Below are 20,495 nucleotides of genomic sequence, written 5' to 3'. Positions count from 1 at the left end.
TGGTATTTAGTTTTGATTTCCGAATTTAACTTCTCTAAGATATAAGAGTTTTTTTAGAGTTTTGCTTCAAAAAGTATTGTATTACAGTAATTTTGTACGTATATGATTACAAACTAACGCTATCAGTTAGTTTTATTTTATTTTTTTGATAAAATTGTTTCACTGCTAAGTATAGTGTGAAAGGGAATACGAACATTAGATTGAGTGACAGTGTAAAAAAAACGTAAAAAAATTTTGAAAAGTTGCTTCACAATTAAATTTAACTATTTTTACATCATGGTCGATATGGCATTACAATTTTTGAACATGACATATGCTCAAATTTCCGTCATTGATGGAAGATGTCTAATAAGACAAACGTACGATACTTCTGGACACACTTCACCAGCACACCTTGGCATAGCCCATCAGATATTATGCGAGAACGGATTTACTGGTACTTAATCATAAATTTGGTATAATCCTATTTGAGAAAACGCGGACGGGATGTTTTGCTTGGAGAGGGAGCGCAGTAGGTTACAGACTTCTGGCTAACTAATGAGTAAACAACAATATCTCAAAAAATCTTATTGAAAATTTTAAATATTATCTAGCTTAAAAAGCACACCTTACCGTAAAAGTATAATATTGTGTTGTTAATTAATATCAGCGCCCCAAAATCACCCACAAAGCGTTCTTAAACATCAAGCTTAAAAATTTCATTAAAAACTGTTAAGTATTCTCGTAACTATATGAAACATTTTCATTCGAATACTCCACACCAAATGACAACCCATCAAATCTAAAAAAGCAAAGGCTTGAGCAGCGGTTAGGCCTAATAAATAAAAGTTAAAATGAACATCACATAGGCTACAACATCTTACATATAACAAACAACCAACTAATAAAATTTTTTGACTTAAAAATATCTTCTTTTTTCTTGGTATGAACCTTTTCTTTTTTCGTCACTCCAAGGGTCGTGAGACTTTGCCTTTTACCACCCTCAAGCGGTGGCGTCGATTCGGTCTAGATGTTTAGGCAAGTGTTGAGCAACCATTCAATTGATTTGTCATCCAGTTCACGCTGACCACGCACACCATTTGGCGCATAGTAGGTGGTAAAGTTGCAGATGGCGTGACTTGTGGTTTGTTCCTCCTTGCCACACTCACAAATTGCAGTTAGAGCCATCCCCCATTTGCGCATGTTGGAGCGGAATAGTCCGACGCCAGTACGAAAGCCACTGTAGTTGAAAGTTGGACCCAGGGCCGGATTTACCAATAGGCTAGGCAGGCTGAAGCCTAGGGCCTCAACATCCAGGGGCCTCGAAATTCGGTTTCGCAGTTTGTAATTCTTTTAAAAACTTGACAAGTTGACAATATTATATATCAAGCTATTCAGAGTAGAAAATTCTATATACGGATGGTCATTTTATTTTTGTTTGGATGCGAAACACCGAAACACACATAAAACAAAAACTGACAGTGTGCATCCAATGAGAGAGTGCGAAAGACCGTAGCCCTGAAGGCGTAGGAGGTCGTCGAGTCTGCACTCTCTTATTCAAATAGTTACACAAAAGAAAGTATTGCGTTGTTAATATTGTTGCAAATTGACACAAAAAAGAAGAAGGAAGGAAGAACAGAAAAAACAAAACAAATACAGATACTACAAACAATAATAACAATTAACATAGTCAGGTAGTGGATGTCGTTTTATAGCTCTTGATTATTGAAGAAGTGTATTTTGCACATTTTACTGAAATATTTGAAGCCTTTGTTCATGTTTTTTTTCATATTTTGAGGTAAACTGTCCCATACCTTGATTCCCATGCATTTTAAACTTTTTTGAAATAATTGGGTATTTGCAAGTTTAGTATAAAGTGAATTGGAACTTGAACGTCGGGTGTTATACGAATGAATAGATGATACATGTGTAAAGAAGGTTTTGAAGTTTTCCGGTAGTTTATTATTATAAAATTTGTACATAAATTTGCTTATTTCTAGTTTATAAGTAGAATTAACAGTTAGTATTTTATTTTCTTGATAGAGTGGCAGTAATTTAGTTTTTATTTCAAATGCTCCTGTAACGATTTTAATTATCTTATTTTGTCTAACCTGAATTCTATTCAAGTATTTTGTGGGTGCGCATCCCCAGTTGATAATTCCATATTGTAGGTGCGAGTGTACAATGCTATAATAAATATTGATTAGAACTTTTCTAGTAGTGAATTTTCTAAGTTTGCTGAGTACGCCTGAAGAAGAGGATAGTTTTTTGGAGAGGCTATCAATGTGTTTATTCCAGTTGAGTTTGTTATCTATTGTGATACAACTGGTTTCAACCACGTTGTAAACAGTCATTATTACGTCAAATGCATCATAATAAAGGCAATTATTACGCGCATTCTGCTGGAAGCTTCTATGAGAATCTATGTTAAAGCACCTTAGACTTCTCTGCAAAATCTTTCTCAAGGCTCAAAAGCATCAAACGGTTGATGTAACGTTTGTTTCAAAGAAATTAAAATTAAAAGCAAAACTGCCTTAACTAAATTTTTATTCTTTTAATTAAAAATTTGCACCCATGAATGTGGAAAATTAAAAGAACGAAGAGTTTAACCCTCTGTCTACAGTGGGGTCCAATGGACCCCAAAACAAATTTCGCTCTGCGATTTCTCAGGACATGTAGCAGATGCGATATTGATGTGCCTTAACTTTTCACAGCTTTGCTTGATCTTTAGGAGAATATAGTAATTATTGATCTCAATCAGTGGCGTAGCTAGGGAATGTGCCGCCCGGGGCGGATTTAGATTTTGCCGCCCCTTCAAGAAAAAGCATGTGAAAACGAAATGCGTTTTTTATCAGATTATAATCAAAATCTAAAATCGTAGTCTGAAAGTGCCGCCCCCAGACGTGCTGCCCGGGGCGGTTCGCCCCCCGCTCCCCCTAGCTACGCCACTGATCTCAATCAAAGGCAGCAGTGGCCGAGTGGTTAGCGCGTTGGGTTCGCAGTCGAGAGCCTGCATGTTCGACTCCAGCCACCCGCACTTGCTGTTGTTTCTCTGGGCAAGAAATTTTACGATAATTGCCTCTACCCAGTGATCGATTTCGAGTTATGGGTAGTATCAAATTTAAGTCATAAGTAGAGTAGACAACCGGAAACAGACATTGCAGTCGGCTGCAGCGTGGGTCAGGTGTACGTTGGAAGGCGTACACCGATGCATAGCGCTCAAGTCCGCTTTCCCGCAATGCAGGATAAAGATAATAAAACAAACAAACAAACAAAGGTTGGCAGCATAGAAAAAAATAATAGCATCTTTTACCGTGGGGTTCAATGGAACCCAAGCCTGCTGCATTCGAAGTAATCTTGTATTACAACAGCATTAAAAGAGGAGTCAACACTATTGACAGAATGCTTAGGAAATACACTTCCAAAAGAATGACGAGAAGATGGTCGATAGCTATATTTTACAAAATGATCGATGTCACTGCTTTTGTGACATGGCATCATTTGCAAGGCGAAAATAGCAGCACAACAATCTGCATCAAAGAGAAGAACACTTTAAATCCAACTGGGAAAAGAGCTTGCTGGATTACCAGCTTCGACTTCAATATCAACAAGACATCCAACTCCGCAACAAAATAAAAGAAACATCTGTTGAAGATCAGGCGCCACAATCAAAGAAGGCTAGATGCTATTTTTGGGAAAGACACAAAGACTGAATAGCCTATGCAGACAATAATATTCTGTACTAGGCTACTTGGAACTCAACGTTTGCCAAAAACATTTGCAATTAATGCGATAATATATAAACTCACATTATTTCTTGTGAACTATTATGTAGACCTAATAGATGCTTTTTTTAGCCAAATCTCTCAACAGTTTGACCATTGCTCAAGAAACCAATTCCGTATCAGTTTGGTTTGTGCATGGACTACTGTAGGCCTATGACTTGTTTGTTAAATTTCGTGTATTTTTGTTTTTTCTGCAGTGTTTATAAGTTATGATTTTTGTAGTCTGTTACGTCCGACCTTTCCTATTGAGCTTTAATTTCATCATCGGAGGTGATTTTTTTGTCCAAAACAAGTACTTTAAAATTTGGGGTCCAATGGACCCCAAAGGTAAAACTTGGCATATTTTTTTTCAGTAGACAGAGGGTTAATGCACTCATATTTTTAACATTAAGCAATGACATGTGATGTTGTTTAGAGAGAAATTCTGAGCTCAAAAATAGGGAGGGGCCTCACAAATGGAATAGCCTAGGGCCTCTCATGGTCTAAATCCGGCCCTGGTTGGACCCTAAGAGCAAGTACTGTAGGCTATAGTATACTGTATATGAAAAGTTACAGGCAGTGGCATTGAGATGGAGATCCAGGGGTAGGCTACTTTTGGACCAGAGATGATCTTGGGGCCTCTAACCTTTTCAAGAGCCCGGGATCTTGAAGAAACATCTTCGTATTCCTTGCGTGTAGTCATTTTTTCTTAAAAATATCTTACTTAGAGGCCCGAAGATCTCATTGGTACCGGGCTCAAACAACCTTCTCAACCGCTGTTGCAGCCTAGACAGCCACTTTATTTGGTCCAGATTTTTACCAGATTGGGTAGGGATCTGACCAGATCTGGGCCAGTTAAAGTGGCTGTCTGGGATGTTATTGCTTTAAACGTCAACTTTAAAATTCAAAAAAAAGTTTTAACATTTTTCTTAAAATTAACTATGGCATTAAAAAAGTGGCCGACAGGTCAATCCATTCTTTATCAATTTGTAGCCTAACAAGACAAAATAGGGCAGAAGCGCGAACCGCTGAGTTTGTTAAGGGACAAAGATGTTATAAAAGTTTATATTGGTGTCAGGGTACGCCCGAAAGACTGATGATGACAGTAAGATATTTGGCGTATTTTTCAGTAACGCCATAAACACTTAGCTACTCTTACTAGCTTTATTTTGATTATTTTGCTCTTGACAATATCAAACTGAAGATGCTTTAAAAGCGAAATCGATATTTGATTAAAAAAATGAGGCTGGTACACTGTTTGTTGTGTTGAGCAACAGGACTATAGACTAAAGATAAGAGACAGTCAACCGCTTCAAGTGGACAGTTTGCTGGGTGGTTCACTAAAAACAGATAAGTTTTATTAGTCAACTTACTAACTTTATTCACATTCAGAAAAGATGTGTGTTACCATTAGCGTTACCAAAAGATAAATTTATCATACTTGGCAACAAGATTTTGTGTCTTTTCAAGGAAAACTATTAACGACTAACAAAACTAATTAATTTGGAATTTCTTCCTTGTCACTTTTTGGTAAGCTACCAAAAGATCTATTTATTTAATCTTAGCTACCTTTTGCAGCATCACTAAACAATAGGTTGATCTTCTGTCGGTCATTTGGAATTTAACAACAATCATGTCTGATACTGAAATAGAACGTCAAGTCCCAACCGTTTCAGCTGTTGAGTTATATCCTGAACGTCAAGGTTAGAAAAATTTGGAAGATCTAATTAATTATGACTGTACTTAAAGTAAATCAACATACGCTGACAACCGCTTTCCACATAGACGATTGTTGCAAGTTTTTGTCAAATAAAAGTTATGTTTAAAGCATGTTTAGTAATGCGCGTCAAATGCGGCTAAACATTGCAACAAGAAGTCAGTTTTGTGAACCAATATTAAAAGAGTATAATATAGTCACGGGTGGATTTATGTAGAAGCGATTGAGACATTGCTTCAGCCCGCTCTTAGAGTCCCTCTCTTTGTCAGTTATAAGCTGGTTTGGTTTGGTTTTGGTTTTGAATCTTTATCCTCAGACTGACAAAGCCTTGATAGGTTATTCCTGGTAGTTTCGCATTCTTGAAAAGGCTTTTGACACAAGGCCGGTTACCGAGATTGACAAAGTGAAGTTTTTCGATTGTTAAAGTGATGTTGCCGGGGAATTATTCCACTCATTAGGTGCCGCTGAATGGAGAGCAGTCCTGAAATGCGTTGCTCAAGCGCACACGCCGAGAGTCGAACCAGAGCGCGTGATCTTGATCCGGCGCGTAACCACTGAGCTAACGGGGCTAAACTTTTAGGCTACAGCCTACTAACTGCATGAAGAACTTTTTTGTAAAAAAAAAATCGCACGCACGATAATGCAAACAGCTTATTGGCTAGAAAATTTTACAAAAAACGGGTTGCTTAAATCGTCTCTGAATTCAATCAGGCTACCGTAGCCTATAGCCGATATTTTTTAACATCCTGATATTTTATAGGCTATTAGCCTAAGAATTGCCCTCGGTACGCTATCAGTTTTCGCACTATCTTGCAAGCTTAAGCACGGTAATTTATATTAGCCTATATTCCTTATGTAACCCAATTTGTTGTGGCACGTATCGTGAAGCCATGCTTGTAAAAAAGAAAGCCCATTTAGTACACTAGTAGGATCTAAACAACAGCTTGCTACCGGCACGTCGTTTTTATTAAGTTACCGGTAGGCGGTAGCCTACTTAAAAAGTTGATGGCTGTAGTTTTAGAATTTAAAAAATGGCATTGCGGTTAACCAAGATGCTGAAGACTGGTTGCATTTCTCAAATGTAGATTAGCCTACTCATTTATGCACACAGTTTAATTATTGATCGTTTGTTGATTTGTAGCCTAATAGGCTACCGGCCCGAACAAACTCATGATCAGTAAATACCATTAAGTTGATAGAGTATACACCAGTGCACCAATAACACAAGTAGATCTAGTGCCCATAGTCAGCGGCACTATATGCCTACATGCTCCAAACACAATTGTAGATTTTTCACTCTTGACTTAACTCAAATAAAGTGGACAACAATCCAAATGGCAGAACTCTTTATCTCAACTGCTTTTGCTATAGGCCTACTAATCGACTAACCGCCTTCGAACAGAATGACACTGATAGTGATGTTATGATATAAAGTACAAGTTGAAATACCTTTTATAAAAATTATTCTTTTTCTAAATTTTAGATCCAAGCAAAGCCATCGAAAAGTTAAAGAAAATGACTCGCATGCTTTATCAATCCAAGTTTGATGTGGATCTATCTTATTTTGATGCAGTTGCAGAGGATCTGCCGGAAATTTACTGTGAAATGTTTCAAGTTAAATTCTACGCAGAAAATGCTATTTTCAATAACATTGATTACAATCTTGACATTCAAACTATGCATTTATCTAATTTTGACCGACCAGCGACAGTTGATCAAGTAATTTCCAAAATTCAAAATAAGCTCTTTATATCTATTATTGGTGGCCCCGGCTCTGGCAAAACGACCTTCTCAAAGCGTCTTGCGAGGCGTCTTTCACATAACAAAGATTTCCTCGTGTTGAGGCTGCTTTTCACAGACATGAATGATTGCGATGATAAATTGACTTTTAAAGACTTTTTACTCCAAAACATCGATGACAGGTTAAATGAAGCTGAAAAAGACTTGGCTTTTAATTGGATTTTAACTTATCCTGAGAATCTTTTTATCATTTTTGATGGATTTGATAAGGCCAATTGGAGCTTGCTGGAAGGCAGGGGTTCGAAACATTTCACCAACAACATGTTATTCAGTTACCAAGAAATTGTGACAAATCTCTGTCGAGGCACATTCCTTTATCATTGCCACAAAGTATTTACTTCCCGTCCGCATGCTATGCTTAACATTCCTATAAGATGCCAACCAAAAGTTACGTATCTTATTCACGATTTAACTTTTGCAAACATGAAAAAATTATTTGACGCTTTTGTAAACGATCAGGAAAAAGCCGAAAAAATGTGGACAATAATGCTAAAGAAAACTCCTCATTTAACCGCAATGATTCACAACCCTTTGATGTTACAGCTTTACTTAAGGACTCTTCTTGATGCTTTGAGTAAAACTGGGCATGTTCTTACTATGACCAAGATATTCTATTCAGTAGTGAACATGTTTATAACATCAAGCCATGCGATAAACTTATCAGATCAAATTATCCTCCAATTATCTCAAATTGCATACACAACAATGAAGAAACAAGCCGCAATAATTTCTATTGAAGATCTTCAAAAAAATAATCTTGTTAGCAAACAAGTTCAAGATTTGGTTGTTAGTTTTCTATGGCCAAATGAAAGACATGGAATTTTGGAGGAAAAACAACGTTTTTGCTTTATTTACAAAAGTATACAAGAATTCTTAGCTGCTTCATACATCTATCATGAAATGTCATTTGACGACTTAGCATTATTTTTAAAAAACAGCCTACTGAGAGACCATTGGTCGGTAGTTGTACAATTTCTATTTGGCTTCCTATCGCATTCTTTAACAAGACAAAAAAGTACGTAACTGATTAATTACTTATGTTTCAGTTATTCACAATATTATTGCTTGACATGATGGTTAGATTAGTTTAATTGAATTCATATGCATTTTATTAAAAATGATTTGTTACCATATATGAAAGTAATTACAAGCTAGAACTTATATACTGTATAGTATATAATGTATATAGGTTAACATATAAACAGCTTAAAACTGTGCTCAGAGAAGATTGCTAAATTTTGTCTTTGGCACTTTGGTGTTTGACACAGTTATCATAAAGATCCTCAAATTTATGGAATAAATACGTTTACGTTTCATTGGTTAGGTCAATCACTTGATGTCAATTTCATGATTTCGGGAAAGGAATTTGACCAAAATAAAACTTTTGTGACCTATTTTACGAAAATCATCAAAGCTAGATTTTTGTAACAGTTAGATTTAAAATTTTGACTAACAAAGAAGTTTGATTTAAAATCACCTTTTAATGACGACATAAGCACTTTTTTGAAAAGTTTTAAACATCTTAGGCTATGTTTAAAAGTTTATATACTGTAAATCAAGGAAAGACAGTAGAGATGTGCTTAACTTTTATTTAACTGTTATAGCCTATTCACCGTTACTTTGAAAATCTCAATGTTACTTTTAATTGTTACTTTAGAACAGCTTTTTTTGTCTACAGACAATCAACGCAAAAAAACGGTTGATTTGTTGTTTTGGTTTAACCTAAATCATTGCTTGCTTGCTTGCTTGCTTAACCGCTCACTGAACGAAAGAATGTTTTAAATACAAGAAATAGTGACAACTCAAAGCTAAACAGTAAAAGAGTAACGGTTCTTTTAACTGTTACTTTTCAGTTTGCTTATCTGTAGCCTAATATTGATTAAGGAAATACCTGTTATTTTTACACACCTCTGGAAGGTAGCCAGTCTACAATACCAACAAAGTGAGATAAGCTTTCCATAATTTTTTTGTGGCAGGGCACGTTTTGAACAGGGAATTTTGAAAATCCGTTTAAGGTGGCCCCCAGCGTCTCTTTTTCAAATTTGTTTTAGCCGCAACCTAAAATTAAACTGTACTTTTCTCAGTTTTTGAAAAATACATAATCCGAACTCCTACCAGAATCTGTTGCTAAATTAAAATATGCGTGCGGTATGCTTTATATTCGGTGTGACTGAGCGAGTGAAGCGAGCATGACAGTTTTACAAAACCCTAAAAAATTTGCATAATTATTTTCGTTTTTTTTAAGATGAAAACGGATAACCAAGTATCTCCTTACTAGACCGGCTACTGCTTACTCATAGTCACTTTTAGAAGTTTATGGGTCGGCCGAGTTTAAAATTCTTTGAAAGAAATGCAAACGCTCCATAATGTTGGAATGACAAAAGTATATTTTACGGCATGTGATAATTGTTATGGATATTTACTTTAGGGCGAAGATTGAACAACAAAAAAGAAAAAAGGGAATTATTTATTTTTGAGTTGAAACGGAAAAGTCAGGAAGTTGCTGAGAAACGTAAGTCGAAGTATGAACTAAAATTAGTGCAAACATTTAAATATTGACGCTTTCCGTCCTTTCACGCAGTTAAAAATTTAGGTCCTTCTATTGTCAGATATACTTAATATCAACGTAAAAATACATTTAGAAACACATAAGGCTATTTCTGTTGAAAACTTGCGCTTGAGCAGTGCATGTAATTTAAAGCGTGACGCGACAATTTATCGAAAGACAATTTATCGAACGACAGTTTATCGAAAGACAGTTTATCTAACGACAATTCATCGAAACGACAGTTCATCGACCGACTGTTGATCGAACGACGAAACACATATGCAATGGAATACTCAGGGGTTAGGATTAGGGGTTAGGGTTGGGGTTACGGTTAGAGGTTAGGGTTATGGGGTTAGGTTAGGGTTAGGTTTTCGATTAACTGTCGTTCGATAAATTGTCGTTCGGTGAACAGTCGTTTCGATTAATTGTCGTTCGATTAATTGTCGTTCGATCGATAGTCTTTCGATCAATAGTCGGGATGGACGACAAATGGTTCCTCGTGCCCCATCCTGTGAGTACCATCTGCCTTCAACCAGATGAGAAACGAAATTTGTCAACAAAGAGCCTCCACCCGGACGGCACAGCTGCAAGGGGCAATTGATAGCAAGTTCAGACGCCCCACCATTCTGCAGCTCAACATAGAAGGCTACACAACAAGCAAGACCAAAGTTGTGGAGCAGCTTGCCCATACCAACCGGGCACTCGTCATCCTCCTCCAGGAGACCCACTGCACTTCTGCAGATAGGCTAGCCATTCCCAACTACACGGTAGCCGGGTCTACCTTAAGCAGGAAGCACGGCATTGCCACGTTTGTGCATGAGAGCCTGAAGTGGACGTTTGTCGACCAATCTCCAACTGATGCCGAGATTGAGTGGGTGTGCATATGTATCTCAGACTACAACATCGTCAACATCTACAAGCCCCCACCCTCGCGAATGTTGCCATCATCCCTTCCAACGTTCCCCTCCCCCAGTCTCTACGCTGGCGACTTCAACTGCCAGCACATCGACTGGGGCTACAACAACACAAGCAGCGACGGAGAATTGCTGGTTGACTGGGCCTCTACAAACCATCTTGCCCTCCTATTCAATCCAAAGGAACCAGCCAGTTTTCACTCCGGCCGCTGGGGAACAGGGACAAACCTTGACTTGGCCTTCGCGAGTGTCGACAGCTCTCTTCCAGACAGACGTGTGTTTGAGAAGTTCCCGCGGTCCCAACACCGGCCGTCCCTCATCACCGCCCCAAAACTTGTGGCTCCTGTCCCGAGTTCACCGGTGAAGCGATGGAACTTCAAAAAAGCCGATTGGAATCAATACAGCCTCTTGACCAATGAGTCTACTGCAAAGTTACCACCGACTGAAACATGCAACGCAGACGAGGCATACCAGGACTTCTGCAATGCCATAATAACTGCGGCAAAGGCCACAATACCACGTGGCCATCGAACCAGCTATAAACCATGCTGAGACTCTGAGTGTGAAACTCTCTACCGCTCATACCTAGCCGCCACAAGTGGTGCTGCTTCAAACACCGCCGCCACCAGACTACTTGAGCGGCTGGACACAAAGAAGCTTGAGCGGTGGAATGAAGCTGTCCAAACCATCGACTTCTCACACTCAAGCCGCAAAGCATGGAGCATCATCAACAACCTCACTGGGCGCTCAGCAAACTCCCCTCGCCAGTGCCCCGTTTCTGCTAATGCCATCGCTTCCCAGCTAGTGCAGAACGGGGTGTACAAGACAAAGGACTGCAAGGCATCTCGCCTTGTTGCCAAGGAAGTGTCTGCCCTATGGCGAGTGGAAACACCACCAGAAGAAACAATCTCTGGAGACTTCACTCCAGAGGAATTCGCCACCGCCCTCCGCCTAGTGAAACCACACAAGTCTCCAGGGCCCGATAAGATCTGCCCTGAGCTTGTGCTCCATGCTGGCCATGCACTCAAGTCCTGGTTACGTAGATTCCTCTCTTCCTGCCTGCACCACCTCACAATCCCAAAAATCTGGAGAAGAGCTTTAGTAGTTGCGATCCCTAAGCCTCACAAGCCACCAGAGGACCCAAGGAGTTATCGTCCGATATCCCTCCTTTGTGTTCCTTTCAAGATCCTCGAAAGACTGATCTATGCCCGCGTCAACCCAATCATCGACCCGCTCCTTCCAAAAGAGCAAGCTCGGTTTCGGCGCGGAAAATCCACTGTAGATCAGGTCACACTATTGACCCAAGACATCGAGGACTGCTTTGAGGCAAAAAAGAAGGCCGGCGCTGTCTTTCTAGATCTCACAGCTGCCTACGATACCGTATGGCATCGCGGCCTTACTTACAAGCTGCTTCGCCTGCTTCCTGACCGACATATGGTCCATATGATTATGGAACTTGTCAGGAATCGAAGCTTCACCCTCACCACCGGCAACCCACGGCGAAGCAGACTGAGACGCCTGAAAAACGGCGTCCCACAGGGATCGGTCCTGGCTCCACTTCTTTTCAACATCTACACCCACGACCTGCCAACCACGGTCTCCGCAAAATACGCTTATGCGGACGATCTGGCAATTCTCCACTCCACAAAGTCGTGGGAAAATCTAGAAGACACCTTGAGCCAGGACATGCAAACCATCTCAGCTTATCTCCAGAACTGGCGAGTGAAACTCAGCGAAACCAAAACTGTGGCAGCAGCTTTCCACCTACACAATCGGGAAGCTGATCGTGAGCTACATGTCCACAACAACGGAAAACCTCTGTCCTTCTGCCCCGAGCCAAGGTACCTTGGGGTGACACTAGACAGATTGCTCACATACCGCCACCATTTGGTGTCACTGCGCAAGAAACTGACATCCCGCGCTGCATTACTGAAGCGCCTGGCAGGCTCTAGCTGGGGGGCGAGGGCTGACACTTTGCGAATAGCAGCCTTAGCCCTTGTCTACTCTTCAGCAGACTACTGTGCACCTGTCTGGTGCCGCAGTGCTCACTGCCACAACATCGACACTGCCATAAACAGCGCCCTGCGCACAGTGACCGGATGCCTGCGTCCCACACCATTGGACAATCTCCCCATTCTCGCTGGCATCCAACCTGCTGAGCTTCGTCGCGAAGAAGCCACTCTGTCCCTCGGTCGACGGGCACTGGAGCCTAATCATCTTCTCCACCACAAGATCTCTGCCTTCCCAAACGGGCACCCCCGCCGACTGAAATCAAGACACCCATTCGTGCCGGCCGCTCGGCTTCTGATCAACGAAGCTGATGAACAAGACATCTCTGCGGCTACTTGGGCGGACCATAAATGGAATTCTGAATTGAGGTCAAGCACCACCAGACTCCATTCATTCATCCCCGACGCCGACACACGCCCAATCGGCCTGACACTACAGAGACAGGCGTGGGTGCGCCTCAACCGTCTCCGTACGGGCGTCGGGCTTTTCCGCTCAACCATGCACCAATGGGGAATGGCTTCTTCCTCCTCCTGTGAATGTGGTGCCGAGGAACAGACCGCAGACCACATCATCAATGACTGTACCATCTTCAAGCCACCTAACGGAGTGGAAGGTCTGCGCGTCATGGATGATGAAACTAAAGACTGGCTGCTCTCTAGCAGCCTTCCAGTGTAGTCCGGGAACATCGTGAATCTGGGGTGGTAAAAGGATAGACCCTCGGCCCCAGAAGCTCAGACGACGACGACGAATAGTCGTTCGATAAACTGACGTAGTACCAATGTAAAGGATCGACATGTGTGTTGAAGAAATAAATATAGAATTACTATTTTCTAAAAACGTATCAAAGTAGCCTACACAACATAACTTTGGGAAAAAGTTATTTATTCTACACTACCGAATAAAATAAATCTTTGCTGTCACAAAACTACCTTCGAATGTACCCTACTTTAATTGTTACTTTTTAACAAGATAGCAGTGCTGCAATGATAACATTAGAATGTGTTATGCTGTTAGTTTCGTTGTGGTTAGAATGATGTTCTTCAACAGAATTACGTTGTTGTCAAATGGTTGTTTGTCAAACTGTATGTTTGCATTGCGGTTTGATAGGCCAGTGACTTATGTTTTGATACACACTCATACTTTTGTCTGCATTATTTTGTCAAGATGGTTATGTGTTGCCCATTTGCAAGATATTGCGGGAAGGCGACGATGTTGAAACGATTGAGACGATAGCAAGTTTCTTTGCTGGAATTTGGATACGGATGCCAACTTTCCAGACGCCAAGTGATGTTCAAGCAGTCACGTGGTTCTTACAATCAATGCCTCCAAAACTACGATGGCTTGATCTTGCCAATTACAAGATGACGTCCAGCAAGTTCCTTCCTTGGATTGAGGAAATCACATCTTTGTCTGAACCGGTAGGTCATATTAAACTTTTGACCCTAAGATTTAATTACATTTATACCAACAAACCTGGATGCAGCGGCGGATCCAAAAATAGAAAGTCGACTACTCAATTTAAAAAAACTGAAAAAATATTCTCACTTGACTGAGAATTACGTCGGTAAAGGTAGGGACAATTGAATACATGCTGTCTAAAAAGCTGAAACAATATAAAAGTGCATATTTTTTGACAAGTGAAAAATAAACTTTCTTTTTTGTCATTGACAGCGATCGGCATTGTGACCTATTTCAAATTGGTTGGTTGGTTTTGAATCTTTATCCTCGGACTGACAAAGCCTTGATAGGTTATTCCTGGTTGTTTCGCATATTTGTAGAGGCTTTTGACGCAGGGCCGGTTACCGAGATTAGCAGAGTGAAGTTTTGCGATTGTTGAAATGTTGTTGCCGAGGAATTATTCCATCCATTAGATGCCGCTGAATTGAGAGCAGTCCTTAACGTGCGTTGCTCAAGCGCACACCCCGAGAGTCGAACCAGCGCCGCTTGATCTTGAAGCTTCTTCATTCACGAATTCACGCGCTAACCAACTGAGCTATCGGGGTGGACATTTGGACAATGAAACAAAATTTATTTCATTTTAAAACAAAACCAAGTCAAACAATTTTGCACAGTTTGATGACAATTCAAAATAGTAAAATAAATTTTAAGCTCAAACAAAACGAAAGTAAAAAATGCTTAGTCGGCAATGTCAAAATGTCTTGTAAACACTGGAAAGTTTGGTCATTCAAAAACGATTTGTGCTGACGATAATTTTAAAATTGCAGCAGATTGGCCGGCTGAATATAAGCTTCAACCACTTGACAAGCGTTCATGACGTCATCGTAACATTGCATCTTGTTAAAGAGGAACTGAGAATGCAGTATTGTTTGGACGATGGCAAAGGACAAATGCGACGTCCAACATTACAAGAACGTCGTAGGTTGCAGGAAGCTCTTGATCAGCTGGAAAATATTGTAAGACTTTTTTCCGTTGTGTTTATGTCGTCTAACGTACCTTTTTAAAAGTTTACCACTACTTCACAATTTCAACTTGCCATGAGTATGACCTGTAGGCTAGGCTTAAGTAGCTTGTTCAGTTCAGTTCAGTTGTTTGTTATTTCTGACCATCATATCAAAAACAATACACGTCAACATACTTGTACAATAATGTACATACTATACATACTTGTATAGCCTAGCCGCAAACAATATGGGCCATGGTCTATCATGGCTACGGTACCTAAAGATACGGCCTGATTCGTTACATTCTGCAAACTTTTCCACATTTTGCCAACTTTTAAGAACTCTCTGAACAGTGGCGTAGCCAGAAAAAAAAATTTGGGGGGAGGGGCAAATATTTGATGAAGTAAAGAGAACGACAAAGTGTTTGACTTATAAGACATCGCCACTTGATGTGCAGTGGCGTATCCTGGTGAGTTGAGCAAGGGAAGCAATAAAACTGGTGGGGGGTTAGAGCGTGCCAAAGGCACGCGTATTCTAGAGGGGCCCGGGGGCATGCTCCCCCAGAGCAGTTTTATAAAATTACACTCAAATAATGGACTATAGCGCTTTCTGGAAACACTTTTAGGATAATATTTGTATGAAATTTATTAGCAGATAAACAGGCAGCTATTAACTTATTAAAGGTAGCTCTTACACACAAACGGGCCAAAACTGCGGATAAAACTAGAGAACACCAAAAACTCAGCTTCACAAAAACTACACAAAAACCCAACAGAGAAAGCGATTCTGAAATTGCTTCTACAGATGTTAAAAGAAGTGTAAATCGCGTAAACTTTGCGCGATTTACAATTTGCAAAATTTATTGGTGTCTTTCTGTACAGTGGTGGCTGGTGCAGTCTGTGAGCAGTGGGGCTGCAAACGACTTCGCGGAGGTCTGGGGGTCTCCTCCCAGAAAAATTTGAAAAATCGCATTAAATTTGGTGAGTTCTGAGCATGTTTTTACCCCAAATTTTTAAAAGATGCATTCAAACTTTGTTGAAAAGTTGATGTATTCCTAAGCTGTATTTAAAAAAAAAACAGTAGGCTATTGCTTTGGAGACAAACTTTACTAGTATTGAGCTTAGTCTTGACTAGCCTAGCCGTTGCATACAGGCCAGGGTTTAAGTGATTTTGAAATGCCCTAACACAGGGGTGGGCAACGTGCGGCCCGCTAGCGGGCCCTTGTGTTAAAAAGGTTGCCCACCCCTGCCCTAGCACTTCCTTTAACCTGTTGAGTACCCTAACTCTACAGCTAACACTTCTACAGTCATGGCTTATCGCTACTCTGCGAAATAAAAACTAACTTTATAAAGTCTGTAAAGGTATTCGGGTAGGTGGGGCTGCTTTCAATGCAGCCCCAACATATTCCAAAATTGCTGTAAAATGCCAAAAGAGGTGGAGCTTCAAGGATAATTTTTAGCCAATCAGAGCACTTGAAATCCAGAATCTCGGGCTGCAAAGAAGTTGGTAGCCACTTTAACAAGTCGAAATTCTGCCACTGAAATTAACTAGGATGAAACCGCCAACCAATCATAAGCTACGGTTTAAGTGACGTAAAAAATGGCGAAAAGAAGATGATAGAAAGCAAATTAAGTGATGGATTTTTTGTCAGCTGGTTGGCTTAGGGGTTAGGGTTAGGGCTAGAAATAGTCATTTCATTGACGCGTGTTCGATTCTCACCACTGCTATTGCTCTTTTTCTTCTGTAATTACCAAATAAAGTTCAAAACAAGCATTAACTCTCTGGATGAGTGCTAGAAGGGTCACAATTGGACGGTAGCCTCTTATAACACGTTCTGATTGGTTGGCGGTTGCATTGTAGTCAATTTCAGTGGCAGAATTTCGACTTGTTAAAGTGGCTACCGTTCCCAACCTTTTTGTTGTCACGGACCGCTTTAGACAAATTATTAATTCTGCGGAGCCCTACCTAAATTTTGCCTGAAATTCAATTAACATACTATTGGCTATTGTAATAATTATGCTACTCAACTACTGTACTGTGTCATATTGCATTGCCGCTATGACTCCTGAGCAAATATCAGGTTAAACAGTTGCTCAAATACGAAAATGAATGAATTGTTCAAGAAATGTCAGCAGTATTTGAATATTAAGGTGACCCAAAGTGCCATGCCGAAACTTTTTTTCAACGTAAGCAAATTTAATGAGAGAAAAAAAAGGGAGGTCCCATACTTGATTCAAGTGTCGGGTATGAGAAGATAAGGTTCTCATTGTACTAAGCCTTCGGCACTAAGGAGAGTAGGGTGGCCAGTTCCTTTCTCTCGGCCACCTTTACTTCAGCAACTACGCCCACCCAATTTATTACACCCTGGGTAGAGGTGAGCGGTGTTTTCAACAACCAGCTGAAGCCGGGAGTCGAACCAGGTTTGCATAATTGGAAAGCCAACGCCTTATCCGTTGCGCCATCCCACAAAATGTCTTAATGAGAGAAATGAAAGTAAAAAGATCGCTTTTCTTTTCTTTTTCCAAAATTCATCAAGGTAATCACAGACCCCCAAATGTTTTCTGACGGACCCCAGGTTGGGAACCATTGCTTTAAGTGAAAAAAGTAACCGGGTCGGATAAACACAGAGGAAAACATATTTTCCCTCTTCTCTTTTTTTCAGGTGGGGCTGCAGCCCCATGGCACGAGCCGCCACTGTCGCTGTGTATCTAAAACAAGTCCTGGGGGGTGCTAATAGCCAGATGTCTTGGAAAACGATATAAATTTCTACAAATTTTATTATATTTTCTACAAAGGGCTCAACTTCCCTTTCGCCCCCACCCTGGCTACGCCTATGTGTCTGAATGACATTTTTTCAAAGTAATATATCAACATCCTTTTTGACTGTGTTTCCCATATGACAAATTGGATTTTACATCACCAGGCTTTAAAAAGAAAAAAATGATTCAACAAATTCAGTTACACTTTTAATCGATACTTTTAATACACTTTAGGGCTGAACGCTTGTTTAACTTACTTTTCTCATTTTTTGCTACTTCCCAGAGGTTAGGCAACAAAAAGCTTTTATATCATTACGAGTAGATAGGCTAAGCAAAAAGTAAAACAGATGTGGAAAAATTTCAGTCAGGCAGTAACGACAGCGGTAATCGAAATCTACAAAATGTGACAAACCAGGCAGCACCTCCTAGTAGCCATTTACCGATAATAAAATTGGCCTGTAGGCTAACTGTGATATGGTTTTATAACACCACTGCATCACAATAATGATTATGGGTCATTCTTTGTGAAATCATCCAGACATTTTGGATTTTGTCACCCATAGTCACAGATTTTTATGAAATTTTACACATTTACAGAGCTTAGTTTTCTAAGCAAAAAAATACTGATTTAAAAAAAAATTGGTCAGTACTTTTTAAGTTAAGACCTAAGTTTGACGACCTTTTTTCTTAGCTGGATGGTGTGGCGACATCTTTGTTTCTAAAGTGAATTGTTTTTCAGTCATGCTGTCAATTTCAGAGATTGGCGAGCACTATAAAGATAATCAAATGGAAAAGTAGTCCATCATGGATAGACGGTAGACCTAACTAATTTAAGCAATTAGTGCACATCTTTTTTTCCCAAAGTTAAAACCAAGTTTTGTTGCCATATTGTTTTCAAATTAAAGGAGTAAGTTATTGTAGACTTTTTATGATCTTTCTATGCCGTTCAAATGGGTCACAGCATAGTTAATAAATATACTAGGTATATTTATTAACTATGGTCACAGCAATAGTTTTGCCTGAATTCATGTTTATCCAAATCATGTTGTTTGTGATGGAAATAGATTGAAGTCAGGTTTGTTGTTTCAATGCCTGGTCGTAACACCTGAAGTTGTTGACTGTACACTGTACAGTCGTCGTCGTGTGAGCTTCTGGGGCCGAGGGTCTATCCTTTTACCACCCCAGATTTACGATGTTCCCGGACTACACTAAAAGGCTGCTAGAGAGCAGCCAGTCTTTAGTTTCATCATCCATGACGCGCAGACCTTCCACTCCGTTAGGTGGCTTGAAGATGGAGCAGTCATTGATGATGTGATCTGCAGTCTGTTCCTCGGCACCACATTCACAGGAGGAGGAAGAAGCCATTCCCCATTGGTGCATGGTTGAGCGGAAAAGCCCGACGCCCGTACGGAGACGGTTGAGGCGCACCCATGCCTGTCTCTGTAGTGTCAGGCCGATGGGGCGTGTGTCGGCGTCGGGGATGAACGAATGGAGTTTGGTGGTGCTTGACCTCAATTCAGAATTCCATTTATGGTCCGCCAAAGTAGCCGCAGAGATGTTTTGTTCATCAGCTTCGTTGATCAGAAGCCGAGCGGCCGGCACGAATGGGTGTCTTGATTTCAGTCGGCGGGGGTGCTCGTTTGGGAAGGCAGAGATCTTGTGGTGAAGAAGATGGTTAGGCTCCAGTGCCCGTCGACCGAGGGACAGAGTGGCTTCTGCGCGACGAAGCTCAGCAGGTTGGATGCCAGCGAGAATGGGGAGATGGTCCAATGGTGTGGGACGCAGGCATCCGGTCACTGTGCGCAGAGCGCTGTTTATGGCAGTGTCGATGTTGTGGCCGTGAGCACTGCGACACCAGATAGGTGCACAGTACTCTGCAGAAGAGTAGACAAGGGCTAAGGCTGCTATTCGCAAAGTGTCATCCCTCGCCCCCCCAGCTAGAGCCTGCCAGGCGCTTCAGTAGCGCAGCGCGGGATGTCAGTTTCTTGCGTAGTGACACCAAATGGTGGCGGTATGTGAGCGATCTGTCTAGTGTCACCCCAAGATACTTTGGCTCGGGGCAGAAGGACAGAGGTTTTCCGTTGTTGTGGACATTTATCTCACGACCAGCTTCCCGATTGTGTAGGTGGAAAGCTGCTGCCACAGTTTTGGTTTCGCTGAGTTTCACTCGCCAGTTCTGGAGATAAGCTGAGGTGGTTTGCATGTCCTGGCTGAAGGTATCTTCTAGATTTTCCCACGACTTTGTGGAGTGGAGAATTGCCAGATCGTCCGCATAAGCGTATTTTGCGGAGATCGTGATTGGCAGGTCGTGGGTGTAGATGTTGAAAAGAAGTAGAGCCAGGACCGATCCCTGTGGGACGCCGTTTTTCAGATGTCTGTCTGCTTCGCCGTGGATTGCCGGTGGTGAGGGTGAAGCTTCGATTCCTGACAAGTTCCATGATCATATGGACCATATGTCGGTCAGGAAGCAGGCGAAGCAGCTGTAAGTAAGGCCGCGATGCCATACAGTATCGTAGGCAGCTGTGAAATCTAGAAAGACAGCGCCGGCCTTCTTTTTTGCCTCAAAGCAGTCCTCGATGTCTTGGGTCAACAGTGTGATCTG

This window comes from Aplidium turbinatum, chromosome 1 (genome assembly GCF_918807975.1).
Source record: "Aplidium turbinatum chromosome 1, kaAplTurb1.1, whole genome shotgun sequence".
NCBI lineage: Eukaryota > Metazoa > Chordata > Ascidiacea > Aplousobranchia > Polyclinidae > Aplidium > Aplidium turbinatum.
This window is presented reverse-complemented; position numbering follows the sequence as displayed.